General features: G+C 38.3%; 1 pseudogene; it reads left to right on the forward strand.

Moving 5' to 3' along the window:
- LOC121458694 overlaps window positions 1–19,634 on the forward strand; it is a 47,374-nt pseudogene extending 27,740 nt beyond the window's left edge.
- The last annotated feature ends 2,706 nt before the right edge of the window (window positions 19,635–22,340 follow it).

The raw sequence follows: 22,340 nt of genomic DNA on the forward strand, positions 1-22,340 counted from the left end.
GAAAATCTTCTCCCAGTAAGTGGGTTGCCTTTTTGTCTTAGTGACAGTGTCCTTTGCTTTACAGAAGCTTCTCAGTCTCAGGAGGTCCCATTTATTCAATGATGCCCTTAGAGTCTGTGCTGCTGTGGTTATACATAGGAAGTGATCTCCTGTGCCCATGTGCTGTAGAGTACTTCCCACTTTCTCTTCTATCAGGTTCAGTGTGTTCGGACTGATATTGAGGTCTTTAATCCATTTGGACTTGAATTTTGTACATGGTAATAGATATGGATCTATTTTCATTCTTCTACAGATTGACATACAGTTTTGCCAGCACAATTTGTTGAAGATGCTCTCTTTTTTCCATTGTATACTTTTAGCACCTTTATCAAAAATCAGGTGTTCATAGGTTTGTGGGTTAAAGTCAGGGTCTTCTATTCGATTCCATTGGTCGACTTCTCTGTTTTTATGCCAATACCAAGCTGTTTTCAATACTGTGGCTCTGTAATAGAGTTTGAAGTCAGGGATGGTAATGCCTCCAGACAATCCTTTATTGTATAAGATTGTTGGGGCTATCCTGGGTTTTTTGTTTTTCCATATAAAGTTGATTATTGTCTTCTCCAGATCTGTGAAGAATTTTGGTGGGATTTTGATGGGGATTGCATTGAATCTATAGATTGCTTTTGGTAGAATTGCCATTTTTACTATGTTGATCCTCCCAATCCAAGAGCAAGGGAGGTCCTTCCATTTTCTGATGTCTTCTTCAATTTCTTTCTTCAAAGACTTATAGTTCTTGTCAAATAGATCTTTCACTTCCTTGGTCAGAGTTACCCCATGATACTTTATGCTATTTGTGGCTACCGTGAATGGTGATGCTTCTCTGATTTCCCTCTCTGCGTCCTTATCCTTAGTGTATAGGAAGGCAACTGATTTTTTGGAGTTGATCTTGTATCCTGCCACATTACTAAAGGTGTTTATCAGCTGTAGGAGTTCTTTGGTAGAATTTTTGGGGTCGCTTATGTATACTATCATATCATCTGCAAATAACGAAAGCTTAACTTCTTCCTTTCCAATACGAATCCCCTTGATCTCCTTATGTTGTCTTATTGCTATTGCTAGAACTTCAAGCACTATATTGAAGAGGTATGGAGAGAGTGGACATCCTTGTCGTGTTCCTGATTTTAGTGGGATGGCTTTGAGTTTTTCTCCGTTTAACTTAATGTTAGCTGTCAGCTTGCTGTAAATAGTTTTTATTATATTTCGGTAGGACCCTTGTATCCCTATTCTCTCCAAGACCTTTATCATAAAGGGGTGTTGAATTTTGTCGAATGCTTTTTCAGCATCTAATGAAATGATCATATGGTTTTTTTTTCCTTCAGTTTATTTATATGGTGGATTACATTGATAGTTTGCGTATGTTGAATCAGCCCTGCATCTCTGGGATGAAGCCTACTTGATCATAATGGATAATTTTTCTTATGTGTTCTTGGATTCGGTTTGCCAGTATTTTATTGAGAGTTTTTGCGTCGATGTTCATGAGTGAGATAGATCTGTAATTCCCTTTCTTTGTTGGGTCTTTGTGTGGTTTTGGTATCAGGGTAACTGTAGCTTCATAAAAGGAATTTGGCAATGACTCTTCTGTTTCTATATTGTGAAATACATTAAGGAGTATAGGTATTAGCTCTTCTTGGAAGTTCTGGTAGAATTCTGCATTGAAACCATCTGGTCCTGGGCTTTTTTTCAAAGGGAGATTTTTGATAACCGCTTCTAATTCTTCGTGAGTAAACCGGTCTATTTATCATTCACCTGGTCTTGGTTTAGCTTTCGTACTTATTTTAAAAAATGTCCATTTCTTTTGTATTTTCCAGTTTTGTGGCATACAGGCTTTTGTAGTAAGATCTAATGATTCTCTGAATTTCCTCTGTTTCTGTGGTTATGTCCCCCTTTTCATTTCTGATCTTATATGCGTGTTCTCTCTCTGTCGTTTAATTAGTTTGGATAGGGGTTTGTCAATCTTGTTGATTTTCTCCAAGAACCAGCTTTTTGTTTCATTGATTCTTTGGACTGTTTTCTGTGTTTCTATTTTATTGATTTCAGCCCTCAGTTTTATTATTTCGAGTCTTCTACTTCTCCTGGGTGCGTCTGCTTCTTTTTTTTCTAGAGCTTTCAGGTGTGTTGTTAAGTTCCCAATGTATGCACTCTCCATTTTCTTTAAGTGGGCTCTTAGTGCTATGAACTTTCCTCTTAGCACTGCTTTCATTTTGTCCCATAGGTTTGAGTATGTTTCCTTTATTTTCATTAAATTCAAGGAAGAATTTAATTTCTTTCTTGATTTCTTCCTTGACCCAGGTGTGGTTCAGTAGTTGACTGTTCAGTTTCCATGAGTTTGTCGGTGTTTTGGGGGTAGCGTGGTTGTTGCCTTCTAACTATAATCCGTGGTGATCTGATAAGACACAGGTGGACACTGATTTTTTTTGTATCTGTGGAGGTTTCCTTTGTTTCCGAGTATGTGGTCAATTTTTGAGAAGGTTCCATGAGCTGCAGAGAAGAAGGTATATTCTTTCCTCTTTGGGTGGAATGTTCTATAGATGTCTGTTAAGTCCATTTGCTTCATTACCTCCAATAATTCTCTTAATTCTCTATTAGGTTTCTGTCTGATTGACCTGTCCCTTGGAGAGAGAGGTGTGTTGAAGTCTCCTACTACTAGTGTGTGTGGTTTGATGTTTGCCTTGAGTTCTAGTAATATTTCTTTTACATAAGTAGGTGCTTTATATTGGGGGCATAGATATTCAGGATTGAGACGTCATCCTGATGAATTGTTCCTGTTATGAGTATAAAGTGACCTTCTCGGTCTCTTCTGATTGATTTTAGTTTGAAGTCAGTTTTGTTAGAAATTAGTATGGCCACACCTGCTCTTTTCTTAGGACCATTTGCTTGAAACACCTTTACCCAACCTTTTACTCTGAATAGGTGCCTGTCTTTGTGGTTGAGATGTGTTTCTTGCAAACAGCAGAATGTTGGATCCTGTTTTCATATCCAATCTTTTAGCCTGTGCCTTTTTATAGGTGAATTGAGCCCATTAATATTAAGTGATATTAATGACCAGTGGTTGTTTACTCTGGTTATTCTTATTGCTTTTGGTAGTAGAGATTGTGTGTCTCCCTTCTTTGAGATGTGCTGGTGAAGGGTCACTAGATGCCTGAGTTATTGTAGGCAGTGTTGGCAGTGTTGGATTCCTTGGGTTGCGATTTTCCTTCTATTACTTTCTGTAGGGCTGGATTTGTGGCTACGTATTGTTTAAATTTGTTCTTATCCTGGAATGTCTTGTTTTCTCCATTGATAATGAATGATAGCTTGGCTGGGTATAGTAGTTTGGGTTTGCATCCATGGTCTCTTAGCTTCTGCAGTACATCTATCCAGGACCTTCTGGCTTTCATGGTTTCCATAGAGAAGTCAGGTGTAAGTCTGATAGGTTTACCTTTATAAGTTACTTGCCCTTTTTCCTTTGCAGCTCTTAATATTCTTTCTTTAACCTGTATATTTTGTGTTTTGATTATTATTGGCAAGGAGATGTTTTTCTTTTTTTGGTTTTTTCGAGACAGGGTTTCTCTGTAGCTTTGGAGCCTGTCCTGGAACTAGCTCTTGTAGACCAGGCTGGTCTCGAACTCGCAGAGATCCACCTGCCTCTGCCTCCCAAGTGCTGGGATTAAAGGCGTGCGCCACCACCGCCCGGCAAGGAGATGTTTTTCTTTGATCCAGTCTGTTTGGTGTTCTGTATGCTTCTTGAATATTTAAGTGAATATCTTTCTTTAAGTTGGGAAAGTTTTCTTCCATAATTTTGTTGAAAATATTTTCTGGGCCTTTGAGCTGTGACTCTTCTCCTTCTTCTATTCCTATTATTCTTACGTTTTTTTTTATTGTGTCCCATATTTCCTGAATGTTTTGTGTTGAGAATTTGTTGTCTTTGCTGTTTTCTTTGATCTGTTTGTTTATTTTCTCTATGGTGTCCTCAGCATCTGAGATTCTTTCTTCTAGCTCTTGTATTCTATTGATTATGCTTGTTTCTGTAGCCTCTGCTTGTTGACCTAGATTTTCCATATCCAGCTGGTCCTCAGTTTGTATTTTCTTCCTTGCCTTCATTTCAGTTTTCAATTCTTGAACTGTTTCCATTGCCTGTTTGATCGTTTTTTCTTGGTTTCCCAGGTATCATGTACGTATTTACTCATTTCTTCAAACGTTTTGTTATACTTCTCATCCATTTCTATAAGGGCATTTTTTACATGTTGTTTAAGGGACTCTATTGTCTTCATAAAGTCAATTTTTTCCACTTCTTCTGTGTTAGGTTGTTCAAATACTTCTGTTGTAAGATCATTGGTTTCTGGTGTTTTCATGTTGTTTTTCAGATTATTGGGTGAATTCTTGCCTTGGCGCCTGCCCATCTCCTCCTATTGATCCTATCTAATGGGTCTTTTAAAAAACCGGATCAGGTTTCCCTGCTGGCCAAGGGCTCCACTTACAAAATGCCCTCGCTCTGTTTCCTGGTTCCTGCTGCAGACCAAGAACCCTCTCACCCCTCTGAAGGGTCTTCAGGACAGGACCAGGCTCCCCGTGTGCCAGTGACCTGGCCAACCAAAGGCCTACCTTTTTGATTTAATTGTAGTAGGGTGATCTGCTCTGCTTATCGCACGCCTGTCCCCACTGCTTGTGTCTGCCGCCACGCCGGTCCCCCAAAGCCTCTTCCTGAATGGTCTGGCTGCCGCGCCGCTCCACCGCTGTGTGTCTAGCTGTGGCGCCGCTCTGCCTCTGCGCGTCTGGCCGTGGCGCCACTCTGCCTCTGTGCGTCTGGCCGCCCCGCCGCTCTGCCTCTGTGCGTCTCCCAAATTTATTCTTCTTGGGAAATTTACTTGACATGAGACATAGCTTGTGCAAGACTTCCCTAACCTGTTTTTATCTTTTCTGCCTTATACTTTTCCTATCCTTCACATCCCCCGGAATCTCCATGTTGTAATTCTGGACAGAAATGTACCAAAATCAGGCCATCAACTCATTTAAGAGGCTAATGAAAAGCTTGTAAAAATGGAAGAAAAGTCTGACATCTCATGATCTTGTCGATGAAGATGGTCTTACTGTTTAAGGTCACTGGTTTATGTAAGAAATAATGCTGGGAAGACTTTACTGTGTAAGTATTCCATCTGTCCAGGTGGGTAGACTTGTAGCCTTCCACCCCTATTTAAATTGTTCAGAGTGTGGAGCCTGAACCTAAAAGACATAAGGATAAGAAAATATGTGAAATGCAAAAATTTATTCCAGCCTGGGTCCTCTTTGAGCATTAGTCAGAGATGTATGTGAATATTATTAAATGATTTTTTGTTTATTAATCTGGCAAACATGTGGAGTGATTTCTCCCTAGGAAGTCATATTAATTCTTGAACTGCTGTACTTCTAGTATTTCAGAAAATTTTTTACACTATCTATCTTATCTTGACATAAAAGGATTTGGTCCCTGTCTTCTCCTCTCCTTAGTAATGACCTTGTCCTACTTTACACCTTTAAAATCTTAAATGATTCTACCACAGTTTCAAAGTTATAAATTTGAGTTATGAAACTGAATATCCATTGCAGGTAACGGAAAAGGATTTGCATGTGGAGAGTGGTTTCTACCTCAGTCCAGAATAGAAGCAACAGTTTTGAGTGTGCACTGCACAGGAAAATAGGACTGCTGGAGTCCCAATTATGAAAAAAAACCTGATTGTAGTTGGAGACCAATTTCATTACTTTCCAGCATTTGTTACTTTTTTTTTTTTTTATAGAGACAGACCAGACTGGTAGGTGCACTATTTGGGAAGATCAAAGAGATGCCATGTATTCACTGAATGTGAAATATCCCAAAACTTTACATGGTGATACATAGATGAATAGAAATGGATGAATTGAACATGTAAAATCTAACTAAGAATATGCCTGAGGCATTTTTAAAATGCTGATATAATTATATAGTTTATGTGTGATTATTTGGGTCTAGGCAGCCAGAAGATGAAAGTGTAGTCCCCATTTACATTAGGACACCAAATGTTTGGCAACTAAATCCACATAAACCCTAAGAAAGTTAAAAATGAGGGGTTGTAAAAGCACAAAAATGGAAGTCAAATGCAGCTTCCAATTACAAAAACACTCCTCATCAGAAAAGGATTACAGATACACAGTAAAAACATTCAGATAAAAAGGCCTCTGAGTGGGTGTGATAGTTTATTTGATAAATGTCCATGGGCTTAAGACAGAGAAGATAAATATAGACCGAGTCATGGATTCAAAATAGTTTTTTAAGGAATTTACTCTAAGGTTCTTAAAGAAAAAAGTAAGTAAAACAATTAATGGACCTTGAAAAGATAGAAAATACACACAGAGTCTGGGTTATACTTTGTGCTTTCTTTGAATTTTTTGGACTGCAGAGAGAGACATTTGATTTGGGGGCTGCTATGGTAACCCCACACATACTTTAAAGTTATCTTGACTTCAAAATTTGTTACTTTGGAAAATAGGCTCTGCTTTTGCTGCCACAGACCTTCCAGGCTAATGTTATGCCCTGGGTTTTTTGATTGAGTTGAAAACAATTATATCGTTAACGTTTTTCTTTCTTTTTTTTTTAAATATTTATTTATTATGTGTGTATGCCTACAGGCCAGCAGAGGGCACCAGACCCCATTACAGATGGTTGTGAGCTACCATGTGGTTGCTGGGAATTGAACTCAGGACCTTTGGAAGAGCAGGCAATGCTCTTAACCTCTGAGCCATCTCTCCAGCCCCCAACGTTTTTCTTAGTTATGGTGTGTGTAAATTATATATAAAAGTTTAGACTCACAAAGATAGGATAAACTTCACCTTAATTTGCCAGTTTTTTCTTTTCATTTATCTAGTTTTTTATCTCCAGAATTCCTTCAGCTTGTGGTTTTTTACATCCTTCTATTTCAATTTTCACTTCTTGAACTGAGTTATTCATTTCTGTCAACTGTTTGCTTGTTTGACTTTCTTTAAGGGGTTTATTATTATTCTCCAAAATTTCGTTTATCTTTCCCTTTGCTTTTTTTATGATTAATAGAATGGATATTTATTTAAGGGGGGAAAACTTACAGATCACCGTCCCAGACAACAGCCCTCTGTGTAATCAGGAAGGGAGCCCAGTTGCCAAAAGCAGAGCCGGAAGCCAGAGAGTGAGCTGAGGGAAGTGGCAGCTTTTTTAAAGGGAGAGATGTCGATTGCCTTTGGGTGGGCTACTCAGTCTAGGGGTTGTAACCCACCCTGCAATCTGTTATTCCAGGGTCCCGGAGAGGCACCACCTGGAAGACATGGGCTAGGAAAGAGGAATGAGGCTAAGCGAGAATTCTTGTCAAAGCCTCCGTTTATTAGAGACGGGGTACAACTTTTATAGGGTAAAGAGTTGGGGGGGTGGGCACAGGGGCCTGGGCTCTTGCCGCGTGGTTCACGTTGGTCACATGGTCCGAGTTGGTCACGTAGGCAGGAGGTTGTCTTCGGTCAGGTCACTGTAGGCCAGGAAGTCGCGAGTTGACACACCTAGATCCCTAGATAGTTTGGAATGTGGGGTGGGTTCCGCTAACAGATAGCTCTCATTAACAGCCAATTTGGGTGTGGGGTAGGCTCTGTCAATAGAACTATTCCTAACACAATTAAGGGTGTGGGGTTCTCTGCAGACTCTCCAGGGTGATGGTTCCTGCAATGATTTTAGGAGGAAATTGGCTCCTAACAGAGAGAGAGCCAGGCGGTGGTGGTGCACAACTTTAATCTCAGCACTCTGGAGGTAGAAGCAGGTGGATCTCTGTGAGTTCGAGGCCAGCCTGGTCTAGAAGAGCTAGTTCCAGGACAGGAACCAAAAGCTACAGAGAAACCCTGTCTCTTAAAATCAAAAAAAAAAAAGGGAGAGAGACCACGCTCCAATGGTCTGGTATCTCATCGGCTATTGGCTGAAGGAGCAAAATGAGCTACCGCAACACATGTATCTTTGTCTTAAACAAAATTTGCAAGATATCTGATGTATTTTCCTATAGGATATATAATTTCATTTTTGTCAAATATTAATTGCTATATCATTAAACCTTTTTTGTAAGGTTAATGAACTATACATATCTCACAAACTATGAATGGAACGGGTGTTATCATCACATTTAGTTCTGACTAGTATCCTTCTTTTTATATCTTCTCTTTCTATAACCAATAGACACACACAATATAAGGTTAACTTAAATATAATAAATGAGAGCTAATTTTAAATAAACCTGAGATTTAGAAGTAACTTGAAGGGGATGTACTAGACAGGTGCCAACTAGAAGACCAGAGAGCACACCCAGCATTGCCACTGATCTGTTCGAGCAGCTAATGTGGGATATTCAGTTTCTTTGATTGTATAAAGCAAAGGTGGTTATTATATCACTTATTTCCAATCTATTGAGTTTATTGTTTTTTAACTTGTAGTTTCACTATAACATTGCCTATTATTTTAGGTAACTTCTCTGATCTTACATCATATAAACTGAAATTCATAATAATATTTATTGTAAACATTATCTATTGAAATGATGTGGGATGAAACTCAAAGAATATGATACTTCTAAAAAAAAACATAACTCAGCCAGGCGGTGGTGGTGCAGGCCTTTAAACTCAGCATTCAGGAGGCAAAGGCAGGTGGATCTCTGTGAGTTTGAGGCCAGCCTGGTCTATAAGAGCTAGTTCCAGGATGGACACCAAAGGTACAGAGAAACCTCATCTCGAAAAAAACAAAAATAAATGAATAAATAAAATCAACAACAACAAATAAAAACATAACAAAGAATGTGCTACTACTTAAAAAACATGCAACAATACAAAGCCAGTGTTGAGATCACTACAGTTTGATTGGGGGAACTGAAATTATGGTTTACTAATTGTTCTTTTTTTTAATTTATTTTTTATTGAAAAAAAAATTCGGCCTCCTCCCAGCCTCCCATTTCCCTCCCACTCCTCTCCCCCTCCCTCTCCAGTCTGAAGATCAGTCAGGGTTCCCTGCCCTATGGAAAATCCAAGGTCCTCAACCCTCCATCCAGGTCTAGGAAGCAGAGCATCCAAACTGGCTAGGCTCCCACAAAGCAAGAACATGACATAGGATCAAAACCTAGTGCCAATGTCCTTGGCTTCTCATCAGTCCTCATCATCTGCCATGTTCAGAGAGTCCGGTTTTATCCCATGCTTTTTCAGTCATAGTCCAGCTGGCCTTCGTGAGCTCCCAATAGATCAGCCCCACTGTCTCAGTGGATGGGTGCACCCCTCATGGTCCTGATTTCCTTGCTCATGTTCTCCCCCCTTCTGCTCCTCATTGGGACCTTGGAAGCTCGTTCTGGTGCTCCAATGTGGGTCTCTGTCTCTATCTCCATCCATCGCCAGATGAAGGTTCTATGGTGATATGCAAGATATTCATCAGAATGGCTAAGGATAAGGCCATTTCAGGTTCCCTATTCTCAGCTGCCCAAGTAACTAACTGGGGACATTGCGCTGGGCACCTGGGAGCCCCTCTAGGTTCAAGTCTCTTGCCAACCCTAAGATGGCTCCTTTAGTTAAGATATATGCTTCCCTGCTCCCCTATCCACCCTTCCTTTATCCCAATCACCCCGTTTCCCCAAGTTCCCCCCATCCTCCCCTTCTCACTTTTCTCTCCCCATCTCCCCTTACCCCCATCCCACCCCACCCCCAAGATCTCAATTTTTTGTCTGACAATCTTGTCTACTTCCCATATCCAAGAGGATAACTATATGTTTTTCTTTGGGTTCACCTTCTTATTTAGCTTCTTTAGGATCACAAGTTATAGACTCAATGACCTTTATTTATGGCTAGAACCCAATTATGAGTGAGTACATTCCATGTTCATCTTTTTGGTTCTGGGTTACCTCACTCAGGATAGTGTTATCTATTTCCATCCATTTGCATGCATAATTCGAGAAGTCATTGTTTTTTACCACTGAGTAGTACTTTAATGTGTATATATTCCATACTTTCTTCATCCATTCTCCCATTGAAGGACATCTAGGTTGTTTCCAGGTTCTGGCTATTACAAATAATGCTGCTATGAACATAGTTGAACAAATGCTTTTGTCATATGAGAGGGCATCTCTTAGGTATATTCCCAAGAGTGGTATTGCTGGGTCCTGGGGTAGGTTGATCCCGAATTTCCTGAGAAACTGAAACACTGATTTCTGAAGTGGTTGCACAAGATTGCATTCCCACCAGCAATGGATGAGTGTACCCCTTTCGCCACAACCTCTCCAGCAAAGGCTATCATTGGTGTTTTTTATTTTAGCCAGTCTGACAGGTGTAAGATGATATCTCAAAGTTGTTTTGATTTGCATTTCCCTGATTGCTACGGAGGTTGAGCATGACCTTAAGTGTCTTTTGGCCATTTGAACTTCTTCTGTTGAGAATTCTCTATACAGTTCAATGCCCCATTTATTAATTGAGTTAATTAGCATTTTAAAGTCTAGTTTCTTGATTTCTTTATATATTTTGGAGATCAGATGTTTGTCTGTTGCAGGGTTGGTGAAGATCTTCTCCCAGTCAGTAGGTTGTCTTTTTATCTTAGTGACAGTGTCCTTTGCTTTACAGAATGTACTCAGTTTCATTTATATAATGTTACCGTAATGTCTGTGCTTCTGGGGTTATACATAGGAAGTGATATCCTGTGTCCATATGAGGTAGGGTACTTTCCACTTTCTCTTTTATCAGGTTCAGTGTGTTCAGATTGATATTGAAGTCTTTGATCCATTTGGACTTGAGTTTTGTTCATGGTGATAGATATGGTTCTATTTTCATTCTTCTGCAGATTGACATCTAGTTTTGCCAGCACCATTTGTTGAAGATGCTTTCCTTCTTCCATTGTATACTTTTAGCTCCTTTATCGAAAATGAGGTGTTCATAGGTTTGTGGGTTAAAATCTGGATCTTCTATACGATTCCATTGGTCAACTTCTCTGTTTTTATGCTGCTACCACACTGTTTTCATTACTGTAGCTCTGTAATAGAGTTTAAAGTCAGGGATGGTTCTGCCTCTAGAAGTTGCTTTATTGTATAACATTATTTTGGCTATCCCGTTTTTTTTTTCCATATAAAGTTGATTATTGTCCTCTCAAGATCTGTAAAGAATTTTGATGGGACCTTGACGGGGATTGCATTGAATCAATAAATTGCCTTTGGAAGAATTGCCATTTTTACTATGTTGATCCTCCCAATCCAAGAGCAAGGGAGATCCTTCCATTTTCTGGTATCCTCTTCAATTTCTTTCTTCAATGCCTTAAAGTTCTTGTCAAATAGATCTTTCACTTCCTTGGTTCGAGTTACCCCAAGATATTTTATGCTGTTTGTGGCTATCTTGAAAGGTGATGCTTCTCTGATTTCCCTCTCTGCTTTTTTATCCTTTGTGTATAGGAGGGCGGCTGATTTTTTGGAGTTGATCTTGTATCCTGCCACATTACTAAAGGTGTTTATCAGCTGTAGGAGTTCTTTGGTGGAGTTTTTGGGGTCGCTTAAGTACACTATCATATCATCTGTAAATAATGAAAGTTTAACTTCTTCATTTCCAATTCGAATCCCCTTGATCCCATTATGATGTCTTATTGCTATTGCTAAAAGTGCAAGCTCTATATTGATGAGGTATGGAGAGAGTGGACATCTTTGTCCTGTTCCTGATTTTGGTGGGATGGCTTTGAGTTTCTCTCTGTTTAATTTGATGTTAGCTGTTGGCTTGGTGTAAATAGCTTTTATTATATTTAGGTTTGACCTTTATATCCCTAATCTCTCAAAGACTTTTATTATAAAGGGATGTTGAATTTTGTCAAATGCTTTTTCAGCATCTAATGAAATGATCATATGGTTTTTTCTTTCAGTTTATTTATATGATGGATTACATGCCGGGCGGGGGTGGCACATGCCTTTAATCCCAGCACTCGGGAGGCAGAGGCAAGCGGATCTCTATGAGTTCGAGGCCAGCCTGGTCTACAAGAGCTAGTTCCAGGAAAGGAACCAAAAGCTACGGAGAAACCCTGTCTCGCAAAATCAAAAAAAAAAATTGATAGATTTCCATATGTTGAACTAGCCCTGCATCTCTGGGAAGAAGCCTACTTGATCATAATGGATAATTTTTCTAATGTATTCTTGGATTTGGTTTGCCAGTATTTTATTGAGGATTTTTGCGTTGATGTTCATGAGTGAGATTGGCTGTAATTCTCTTTCTTGGTTGAGTCCTTGTGTGGTTTTGGTATCAGAGTAACTGTAGCTTCATAAAAGGAATTTGGCAATGACTCTTCTGATTGATTTAAGTTTGAAGTTAACTTTGTTAGAAATTAGTATGGCCACACCTGCTTGTTTCTTAGGTCCATTTGCTTGATAAGCCTTTTCCCAGCCGTTTACTCTGAGTAGGGGCCTGTCTTTGTGGTTGAGGTGTGTTTCTTGTAAACAACAGAATGTTGGATCCTGTTTTCGTATCCAATCTCTTCTCCTGTGCCTTTTTATAGGTGAGTTGAGTCCATTGACATTAAGTGATATTAATGACTAGTGGTTGTTAACTCCGGTCACTTTTTTAGTAGTAGGGTTTGTGTGTTTTCCTTCTTTGAGTTTTGCTGGTGAAGGGTCTCTAGATGTCTGAGTTATTGTGGTCATTGTTGGACTCCTTGGTTAGTGATTTTCCTTCTATTACTTTCTGTAAGGCTGGATTTGTGGATAAATATTGTTTAAATTTGTTTTTATCCTGGAAAATTTGTTTTCTCCATTTATAGTGAACGGAAGCTTGGCTGGATATAGTAGTCTGGTCTTGCATCCATGGTCTCTCAGTTTTTGCAGTACATCTATCCAGGACCTTCTGGCTTTCATGGTTTCCATGGAGAAGACAGGTGTAAGTCTGATAGGTTTACCTTTATAAGTAACTTGGCCTTTTTCCTTAGCAGCCCTTAATATTCTTTCTTTATTCTGTTTGCTTTGTGTTTTGATTATTATATGGTGAGGGGATTTTTTTTTTTGATCCAGCCTATTCAGTGTTCTGTTTGCTTCCTGAACCTTCATAGGTATATCTTTCCTTAGGTTGGGAAAGTTTTCTTCTATAATTTTATTAAAAATATTTTCTGGGCCTTTGAGCTGTGACTCTTCTCCTTCTTCTACTCCTATTATTCTTAGGTTTGATCTTTTTATTGTGTCCCAGATTTCCTGAATGTTTTGTGATGCAAGTTTGTTGGACTTGCTGTTTTCTTTGATCAGAGCATTTATTTTCTCTATGATATCTTCAGAAGCTATGATTCTTTCTTTTATCCCTTGTATTCTGTTGGCTATGTTTGTTTCTGTAGTCTCTGTTTGTTTACTTAAATTTTCCATGTCCATCCGGCCCTGTGTGTGTTTTCTTCCTTCCCTCCATTTCAGTTTTCATGTCTTGAACTGTTTCCATTATCTGTTTGATTGTTTTTCCTTGGTTTCCTAGGGTATCATTCACTGATTTATTCAATTCTTCAAACTTTCTGTTATACTTCTCATCCATTTCTATAAGGGCATTTTTTACATGCTGTTTAAGGGTGTCAATCACTTTCATAAAGTCAATTTTTTCTACTTTTTCTTGATTAAGGTGTTCATGTCCTCCTGTTTTGAGGTCACTGGGTTCTGGTGGTTTCATGTTGTTTTTCAGATTGTTGGGTGAATTCTTGCATTGGCACCTGCCCATCTCTTCCTCCAAATGCTCCCCTATGGAATTTCTTTTACAGGACCAGGTCTCCTTGCCCACTGATGTACCTTCCCAGTGATGGCACTCTCCAGTGATGGCTCTTCTGGTGCCTAGATCAGATCTCCATGCTGGTTGGGTAGCTCGTAAACAAAGCGCCTACCTTTCTTGTTGCAGGCAGGCTCTTGAGACAAAGGAACTCCTGTCTGCCTGGTTGCCCTCACGATTTGGACCCAGAGCCCAAACAGGCTGAGCTGGGTGATGTAATGTGCCTGAAGAGGGGAGGGAGGCAGAAGGGGGGTTCTGGATGCAAGCTGGGTGGGATAGAAAGAGAGAGGCAGTATCTGGGGAGTATAGCCCCTGCAGGAAGTCCAGGAAGTATAGGGGGATGAGGAATGTCTGAGTTCCATGTCTAGGGCTGCTGCTGCAGGTGAAACTCATTCACCCTGGTGATGGCTCTCCTGGTGCCCAGATCAGATCTCAGTGCTAGATGGGTAGCTCATAAACAAAGCGCCTCTTCCTTTGCTTTTTTAAAAAATTCATTCACTTCTTTCTTAAGGACATAAAACATCTACATAGTTGATCTAACTTAATTGTACTTTGACTGGGTTTGAATATTCAGGGTGTGCTGTAGTAGGAGAGTTGGAATATGGTAGTGACATATTGTTCTGTCTGTTGTTGATCATGTTATTGTGCTCTTGTCAGGTGTCTGGGTCTGAGGTGACTGCAGGTCTAGGTGCCAGTATCTCTGTTTGTCTTTGTTGGATGCACGTTTATTCCTTGGTTTCTATCTGCTCTTTGGTATTCTGGTCTGTGTTGGCTATGATAGAAGTAGCTTTTTCCCCCATTTTGGGGTCTGGAAGTCTTTCAGTAGGTGTGACATTAGTACTGCCTAAGAATTCAGAGTCATTGAATTGTAGGTGCTTGAACTTCTTCCTGCTTGTTATGCTTACTTTACATTTTTAAAATTAATATAACAACTTGATGTATCGGCATGACTATGGACCACATGAGTACCTGGTCCTCAACATGATCAAAGGATCACAGAATTTGTGAACTTGGAATAATGGATAGTTATGATTCCCAAATAAGTACTGGCAATTCTGCCACATCTATTCAAGACCATCAAAAGCTAGGTACTACTCAGTCATCCCTCTCCCAGCTTGTGTTTATTACTTATGCCCAAGTTTTATATTGCTAATGTTTTCATCTGTCCATTTGTAACTGTTTAAACATAAAGCTCTGTTTGTAAAATGTTATTGGCATTGCAATTTAAATTAGGGCACTTCGGATGTTTGGAAGATAAATAGAGAAGTGGAGTGAATGTATATTTCTTTGTAGGAACTCCAGTAAAAACCTCTGAGTTCCTCTATTTTTCTTGCTTGATTCACTGATATTTGCAATGTAGACAGTGTCTTTTTGTTTGTTTGTTTTTTGTTTATTGTTTATTTGATTTTTGAGTCAGGGTTTCTCTGTAGCTTGGGAGCCTGTCCTGGAACTATCTCTCAAAGTACAGGCTGTCCTCAAACTCACAGAGACCAACCTGCCTCTGCCTCCTGATTGGTAGGATTAAAGGCATGCACCAGCACTTCCTGGAAGACAGGGTTTTACTATGTACTTTCACCTTCCTGGACCTTATTGCATAGACTTGTCTGGCATTTAACTCAGGGAAAAATATACCCGCCTCTGCTTTTGAAGTTCTGAGCTTAAAGGCATGAGTCAATACAACCAGGTTGTCCAACTTATTTTTCTATTTGTAGTTAGTTAATCTTCATAAAATTTTCTCATGTGTACTATATACTGTTGATATGTTTTCTTGTTTCTCTTTGCTAATAGATATTTCACATGTAAGGTGATATCTCATTCAAAGAGTAAAGAAATGACAGAGATGACTCTCCTATACACTTTCCTTCTAAAGTGAGTGTCTATGTCTTAGAATATGACTAGGGAATACCAGAATTTTATGACTATACTATCAAAGAAGTATACATTTACAATGGTGTCACTATCATGTCACTATCATGTATGGCATATTTTAGAAGGCAGTGACCTATGATGATGTGCATATCAACTTCACTTGGGAAGAGTGGAATTTGCTGGATCCTTCCCAGAAGAATCTCTACAAAGATGTGATGCTGGAGACCTACAGGAACCTCAGTACTATAGGTAAAAATTAATTTCCTTCTTGTTTCAAAATAAAGGGACAGCTTTTTCTTGGTTAATGATGTTCTTCAATAATTTGATTTAAACCGGGCAGTGGTGGCACACGCCTTTTATCCCAGCACTCGGGAGGCAGAGGCAGGCAGATCTCTGAGTTCGAGGCCAGCCTGGTCTACAAGAGCTAGTTCCAGGACAGGCACCAAAAGCTACAGAGAAAACCTGTCTCGAAAAAAACAAAAAAAAATGAGAAAAAAATAATTTGATTTAGAAAGGAGAATAAGAATGAGGTAAATAAATCAAAATGGTTCTAAGGTTTAGTTAAAATAGTTACTTAAATGATGCATAGTATTCAATATTATAACATACATTTTCTGGTACTGCATTTTAGGATACATTTGGGAAGAACATAATAGTAAAGAACATTGTCAACATTCTAGAAGACATGAAAGGTAATTTTCTTATGCATGCTGAAAATAATGATCCTCTAATAAATTGATAATGTGTCCTAGAAGATTTAAATAAAAGCAACAGTGTGAATAAGCACAGCTTTAAGTGCATTTATGATTATTAACTTCTGAAAAATCCATATAGAATTTCATGTAGTTGAATTACATTTTCAAGGCATTTTTTTTTAATTAAGAAGTTATGAGAAATGGCTAAACAGATATCAGCATTTGAAGCATACAACCATGAGAGCTATTCTGTAGATCTACCAATCCATTTATTTCTTACTACTCATAATACAAAATGTGTATACATTGGAGTGATGATAAGTATATCTGCAAGACTTTCTAATAAATCGAGAGCACATAGTAAATCTTGTATTACTCATATACTTCTTATTACTATATTAAGATTGGTGACAGAAGCAGTTAGAGTTAAGTGGCAGTTGTTGTGAAGAAACTTCTACTGCACATCTATGAGGAACAGAATGTCACACCGTGATAATTCAGTGTGGAAATTTTTTGTTTGTGATTCTTCCTTTACCTTGTATACCACAAATTACTCTCAATACAAGCCTATGCACATGGAAATATGGAAAATCACAGCATATCTCTCTCTAAAAACAATTAGAAGATAAGCATTAGTCCCCATGTTAAGTACCCTTTCTCAAATTGATTGAACTATATAAAAAATTGGTTTTCTCACATAACTGTTAATAGATAAAAAAAGTCACAGTGCAGAGAAGCCACATGAGTTCTAGAATTGTGCAAATACTTCTTATTGTCCTAGTTTACTTAGCAAATGTAGTATGATTTACAGTATAGGACAGTTTAAGAATGCAATAAAGTTGTTCTGAGGTTATTCAGTTGTCTTCAAATATGTGAAATATGTCAAATTGATTTCACATGTTTTCACATATTTTGTTTTCACATATGTCAAATTGAAAAATGTTTCTGTAAAGGTGAAAATTTAAACCACATAATAAAGGAATTTACCATGACAAGTGTCTTAAAAAATGCAAAAGAACCCTTAATTACAGAAGAAAGCATGAGTTTAAACAAAGTTATAAAACCTTAATATCTGAATTCTGTTTACTATTAGACTAAATTATAAAAATAATACATACAGATATGTAGGTTCATGAGTGTATTGAATGTGGTAAAACTTTTATGTGTTCCAATTATACTTGCAGGATTAAAAGAAATAATTCTGGAAAGAAATATTCAGTACATCCTCAATGTGATAAAGCCTTGGCATATGATAGTCAGCTTCAGAGGAATGAAAGAAGATATTATAGTGAGAAATCCTATGCATCTAATCAGTGTTGTAAAGCCTTTGCTCATCACAGTTCTTTTCAAATGAACACAAGAACACATACTGAAAAAAAACCCTGTGAATGTAATCACTGTGGTAAGGCCTTTGCATATCAGAGTGATCTTCAAAGGCATAAAAGAACACATACTGGAGAGAAACCCTATGAATGTAATCAGTGTGGTAAGGCCTTTGCACGACATGATCATCTTCAATCACATAAAAGAACACACACTGGAGAGAAACCACATGAATGTAGTCAGTGTGGTAAGGCCTTTGTTCAACACAGTCATCTTAAAGAGCATAAAAGAACACATACTGGAGAGAAACCTTATAAATGTAATCAGTGTAGTAAGGCCTTTGCTCAACAAAATACTCTTCAAAACCATGAAAGAACACATACTGGAGAGAAACCCTATGCATGTAATCAGTGTGGTAAAGCCTTTGCACGACACGGTCATCTTAAATTGCATGAAAGAACACACACTGGAGAGAAACCCTATGAATGTATTCTGTGTGGTAAGGTCTTTGCTCAACACAGTCATCTTCAAATACATGAAAGAACACATACTGGAGAGAAACCCTATGAATGTATTCAGTGTGGTAAGGCCTTTGCACGACACGATCATCTTCAATATCATAAAAGAACACACACTGGAGAGAAACCATATAAATGTAGTCAGTGTGGTAAGGCCTTTGTTCAACACAGTCATCTTAAAGAGCATAAAAGAAAACATACTGGAGAGAAACCCTATGAATGTAATCAGTGTAATAAGGCCTTTGCTCAACAAAATACTCTTCAAAACCATAAAAGAACACATACTGGAGAGAAACCCTATGAATGTAATCAGTGTGGTAAAGCCTTTGCACGACACGGTCATCTTCAATCGCATAAAAGAACACACACTGGAGAGAAACCCTATGAATGTAATCAGTGTGGTAAGGCATTTGGACGGCCCCATACTCTTCAATTGCATAAAAGAATACATACTGGAGAGAAACCCTATAAATGTAATCAGTGTGGTAAGGCCTTTGCATGTCACAGTGATCTCCAAAGGCATAGAAGAACACATACTGGAGAGAAACCCTATGAATGTAATCAGTGTGGTAAGGCCTTTGCACGACTTAATCATCTTCAATTGCATAGAAGAACACATACTGGAGAGAAACCCTATCCATGTAGTCAGTGTGGTAAGGCCTTTGCTCAACACAGTGCTCTTCAAAAGCATAAAAGAACACATACTGGAGAGAAATCCTATGAATGTAATCAGTGTGGTACGGCCTTTGGACAGCTTCATACTCTTCAATTGCATAAAAAAACACATACTACCTAGAAACCCTATGAATGTAGTCAGTGTGGTAAGGCCTTTGCTCAACACAGTCATCTTAAAGTGCATAAAAGAACACATACTGGAGAGAAACCTTATGAATGTAATCACTGTAGTAAGGCCTTTGCTCAACAAAATACTCTTCAATACCATAAAAGAACACATACTAGTGAGAAACCCTATGAATGTAATCAGTGTGGTAAGGCATTTGGACAGCCCCGTACTCTTCAATTGCATAAAAGAATACATACTGGAGAGAAACCCTATGAAAGTAATCAGTGTGGTAAGGCCTTTGCTCAACACAGTCATCTTCAAACACATGAAAGAACTCATACTGGAGAGAAACCCTATGATTGTAATCAGTGTGGTAAAGCCTTTGCACAACACAATCATCTTCAATCGCATAAGCAAACACACACTGGAGAGAACCCCTATGAATGTAATCAGTGTGGTAAGGCATTTGGACAGGCCCATACTCTTCAATTGCATAAGAGAATACATACTGGAGAGAAACCCTATGAATGTAATCACTGTGGTAAGACCTTTGCTCAACACAGTGCTCTTCAAATACATGAAAGAACACATACTGGAGAGAAACCCTATGAATGTAATCAGTGTGATAAGGTCTTTGCTCAAAACAATGCTCTTCAAAGGCATCAAAGAACACACATGGGTGCATAAAGGTATGCATGAAATGAGTTTGGAAAAGTCTTTTCATGTCTTATTCATCTTCAAATGCAGAAAAGGACACAGATTGGAAAGAAACTTGTGAATGGATTTGTTTCGCAAATCTGTTGTCACAATAATCTCCAAATACATGAAACAAACTATCCTGGAGAGAAACTGTAAACTTAAGGATTATAGTCTTCAAAAACATGAGAATAATCATAATGTAGTGAAAAAAATAAACAGTGTGGTAAATGTTTTGTACTTGTTACAGGAGTAAAACTTTTTGTGTGTAATCAATCTGATAAAGTTTTTGGGTACCTGAAGAAGACACTGAGGGTTTCTTATTGCAAATTAATTTTAAGCCATCACATTTACAGTCTGTTAACCAACAGTATTTATTCTGTAAAAAATGATAGTGTCAACAATCTGTTCAAGCATTATGATACCAGCTTTTATTTTATTTGCACCAGGAAACTCATGGACAATACCTAATTTGTGATTTTATGAAGTCTTTTGGGAAGGAGATAGAGCCAAGATAAAAATCGCAACCTGGTAGTGAAATGAGATACAAAGGAAAACCCTTTGCTCCTAATTCCAGAACTAGTGAAAGATACAACATCACCCTGAAAACACAGTCAAACATCAAATCTGGATACTGAAAGAAATCTGCTTTGGCTCTCAAACCAAAGCAAAAAAAATGCAATCTACCCTTGTCTCTCTGAGCTCAAAACCAACCAACTCCAGAGCACAAAATCCAGCCCATCTCTGAGCTTGTTCAAGCCCAGGCATTTAAATCTCACCAGTTCTCACCTTCTAAATCTCCTTAGAGCTGCTCTGCCTCCAAGAAGCCCTATATGAGTCATATGCTCATTCAGTTGGCAGCTGCCTCTTTCCAGACTTGCAGAGGAACTCACACTCTGGATTCTTCCCTCCTAAATAAATCTCTTGACTGAGATTTATATGAACACCTTCTTTCACTGGAATGGATCAGGAAATCTTTAGTGGAGTTGAACTGAGATACAGTTGACATAACTGTTTGGAAACTCACTTAGCCCAGAAGAGCACAGAAGCAATGGACATCTCTTATGGGAGACTCCCTTAGGAGAGTGGAGCAGATCAGCAACAGACATTTCTGCTGGGAAGCTTTCATGGAAGAATGGAGCAGAGCCCAGCTGTAATGACTCTCTCTCAAGAGAGAAAGAGAATTGCTATGTCTAGTGGGGGCAAACTTCTTTTCACAGCTGTTGGTGTTGCCTAACTTTCAGTAGTCAGCTTATCCTTCCTTCCAGAATTTTAAGACTTGCAAAATGAATTTGAACAATAATGTAACCCTTTTAGATTTTATACTCTCTTCAACTGCATGGAATATGTAATTCAGGTGTAAATATTTATGGATGTGTACTGCCTCCTTTTCGGTTGTGATATAATGTCTTTCAACATATAAAAGCATATAATTCAGGCCATGGTTCTAGAGGATAATAGGATCACCCTGAAAGAGCCATGACAAAAAGTGTCAGTCATGGCACTAAAGCTGGAACTTAAGAACTCAAAGCCGTAATCTTCCACATGAAGCAGAGTGTTGGAACTGGAACTGGCGTATGAATGTAAATTCTCATAGCCTACTCTCAGTGACATATTTCCTTCAGCAGTGCAGCATGTCCTAAATCTTCCCAAATGATACCACCAACTTAGAAGGATTTATTTCTCTTACTTCAAGTTTTAATTTGATTTCTCTTTACATGAACCAATACTTCATGAAGAAAAACTCTGTAAGTAAGCTGTAATATGCCTGGACTCATCTTTTACATTAATAAATGCTTACAGGAGAAAAATTTCCATGTGTGAAAATTTGTTTTTAAAAATTTGCTTTTATTGTAATGACGTGCATGTGTATGTGTGTGTGAGAGAGATAGAATGTTAATGTGCATTCTGTATTCTGAAAACGTTAACACCTTGCATCTTCTTGTAGCAGAAATTACAGGTATCTCTTAAAAATTTGACCTGAGTCCTTGGAATGAAGATTTCTTAGTCACCTAGACATGACTCTAGTCCTATAAATATTTTAATGTCTATTTATATTACATTGAATTTTGGAAGTAGGAACAAACTCATAAGCAGAAAACAATTTTTATTGACTTTAGCCATCAACGTTGTCTTCAGCTTGAAGAAAAATTATTTTTCATCATAACTTTGAAAGAAGTAAATTACGTAACATGTTCACTCAAGATTAATGGTGGAAATCATTGCATTTTGGTTTCTATTTTGAAACATTTGAGGTAGGTACTAAAGTGTTCTATATTGTGACAACTTTATTTACTAAAATTTATTTTTTATACTTTATATTCCTTCTATGGCTTTTGTTCAGCTTCTATTGTGCCTTTCCCTAGTAATAGGTATTTTTATGATGTAATGTATAAGATGACATCCCCATCATTGAAGTGACCCATTGGTTATTAAAATATTAAAACATGTCTGATCATAATTTTCAAGTAAGGAATTTTGAAGGAAGTGAAAGGGTGGTCAGTTGTTGTTTCTGGTTTTGACTTTCATCTTTTTACAAAATTCCTTGAGGTCTTTTTGCTTATAATTCATGCTGGCTTGGATGTCAGTAATGATTCAGAGATACATTTGAAGTCATGATGCTTATGTGTCTGCCACCTGAGCACAAGTTCAAGAGTAGATGATGAACTCCCAATGTGTTCTGTTTTCTCAACACAA

The sequence above is a fragment of the Microtus oregoni genome, unplaced genomic scaffold (assembly GCF_018167655.1).
Source record: "Microtus oregoni isolate MIOR12 unplaced genomic scaffold, Mior012 000018F_ref0000195, whole genome shotgun sequence".
NCBI lineage: Eukaryota > Metazoa > Chordata > Mammalia > Rodentia > Cricetidae > Microtus > Microtus oregoni.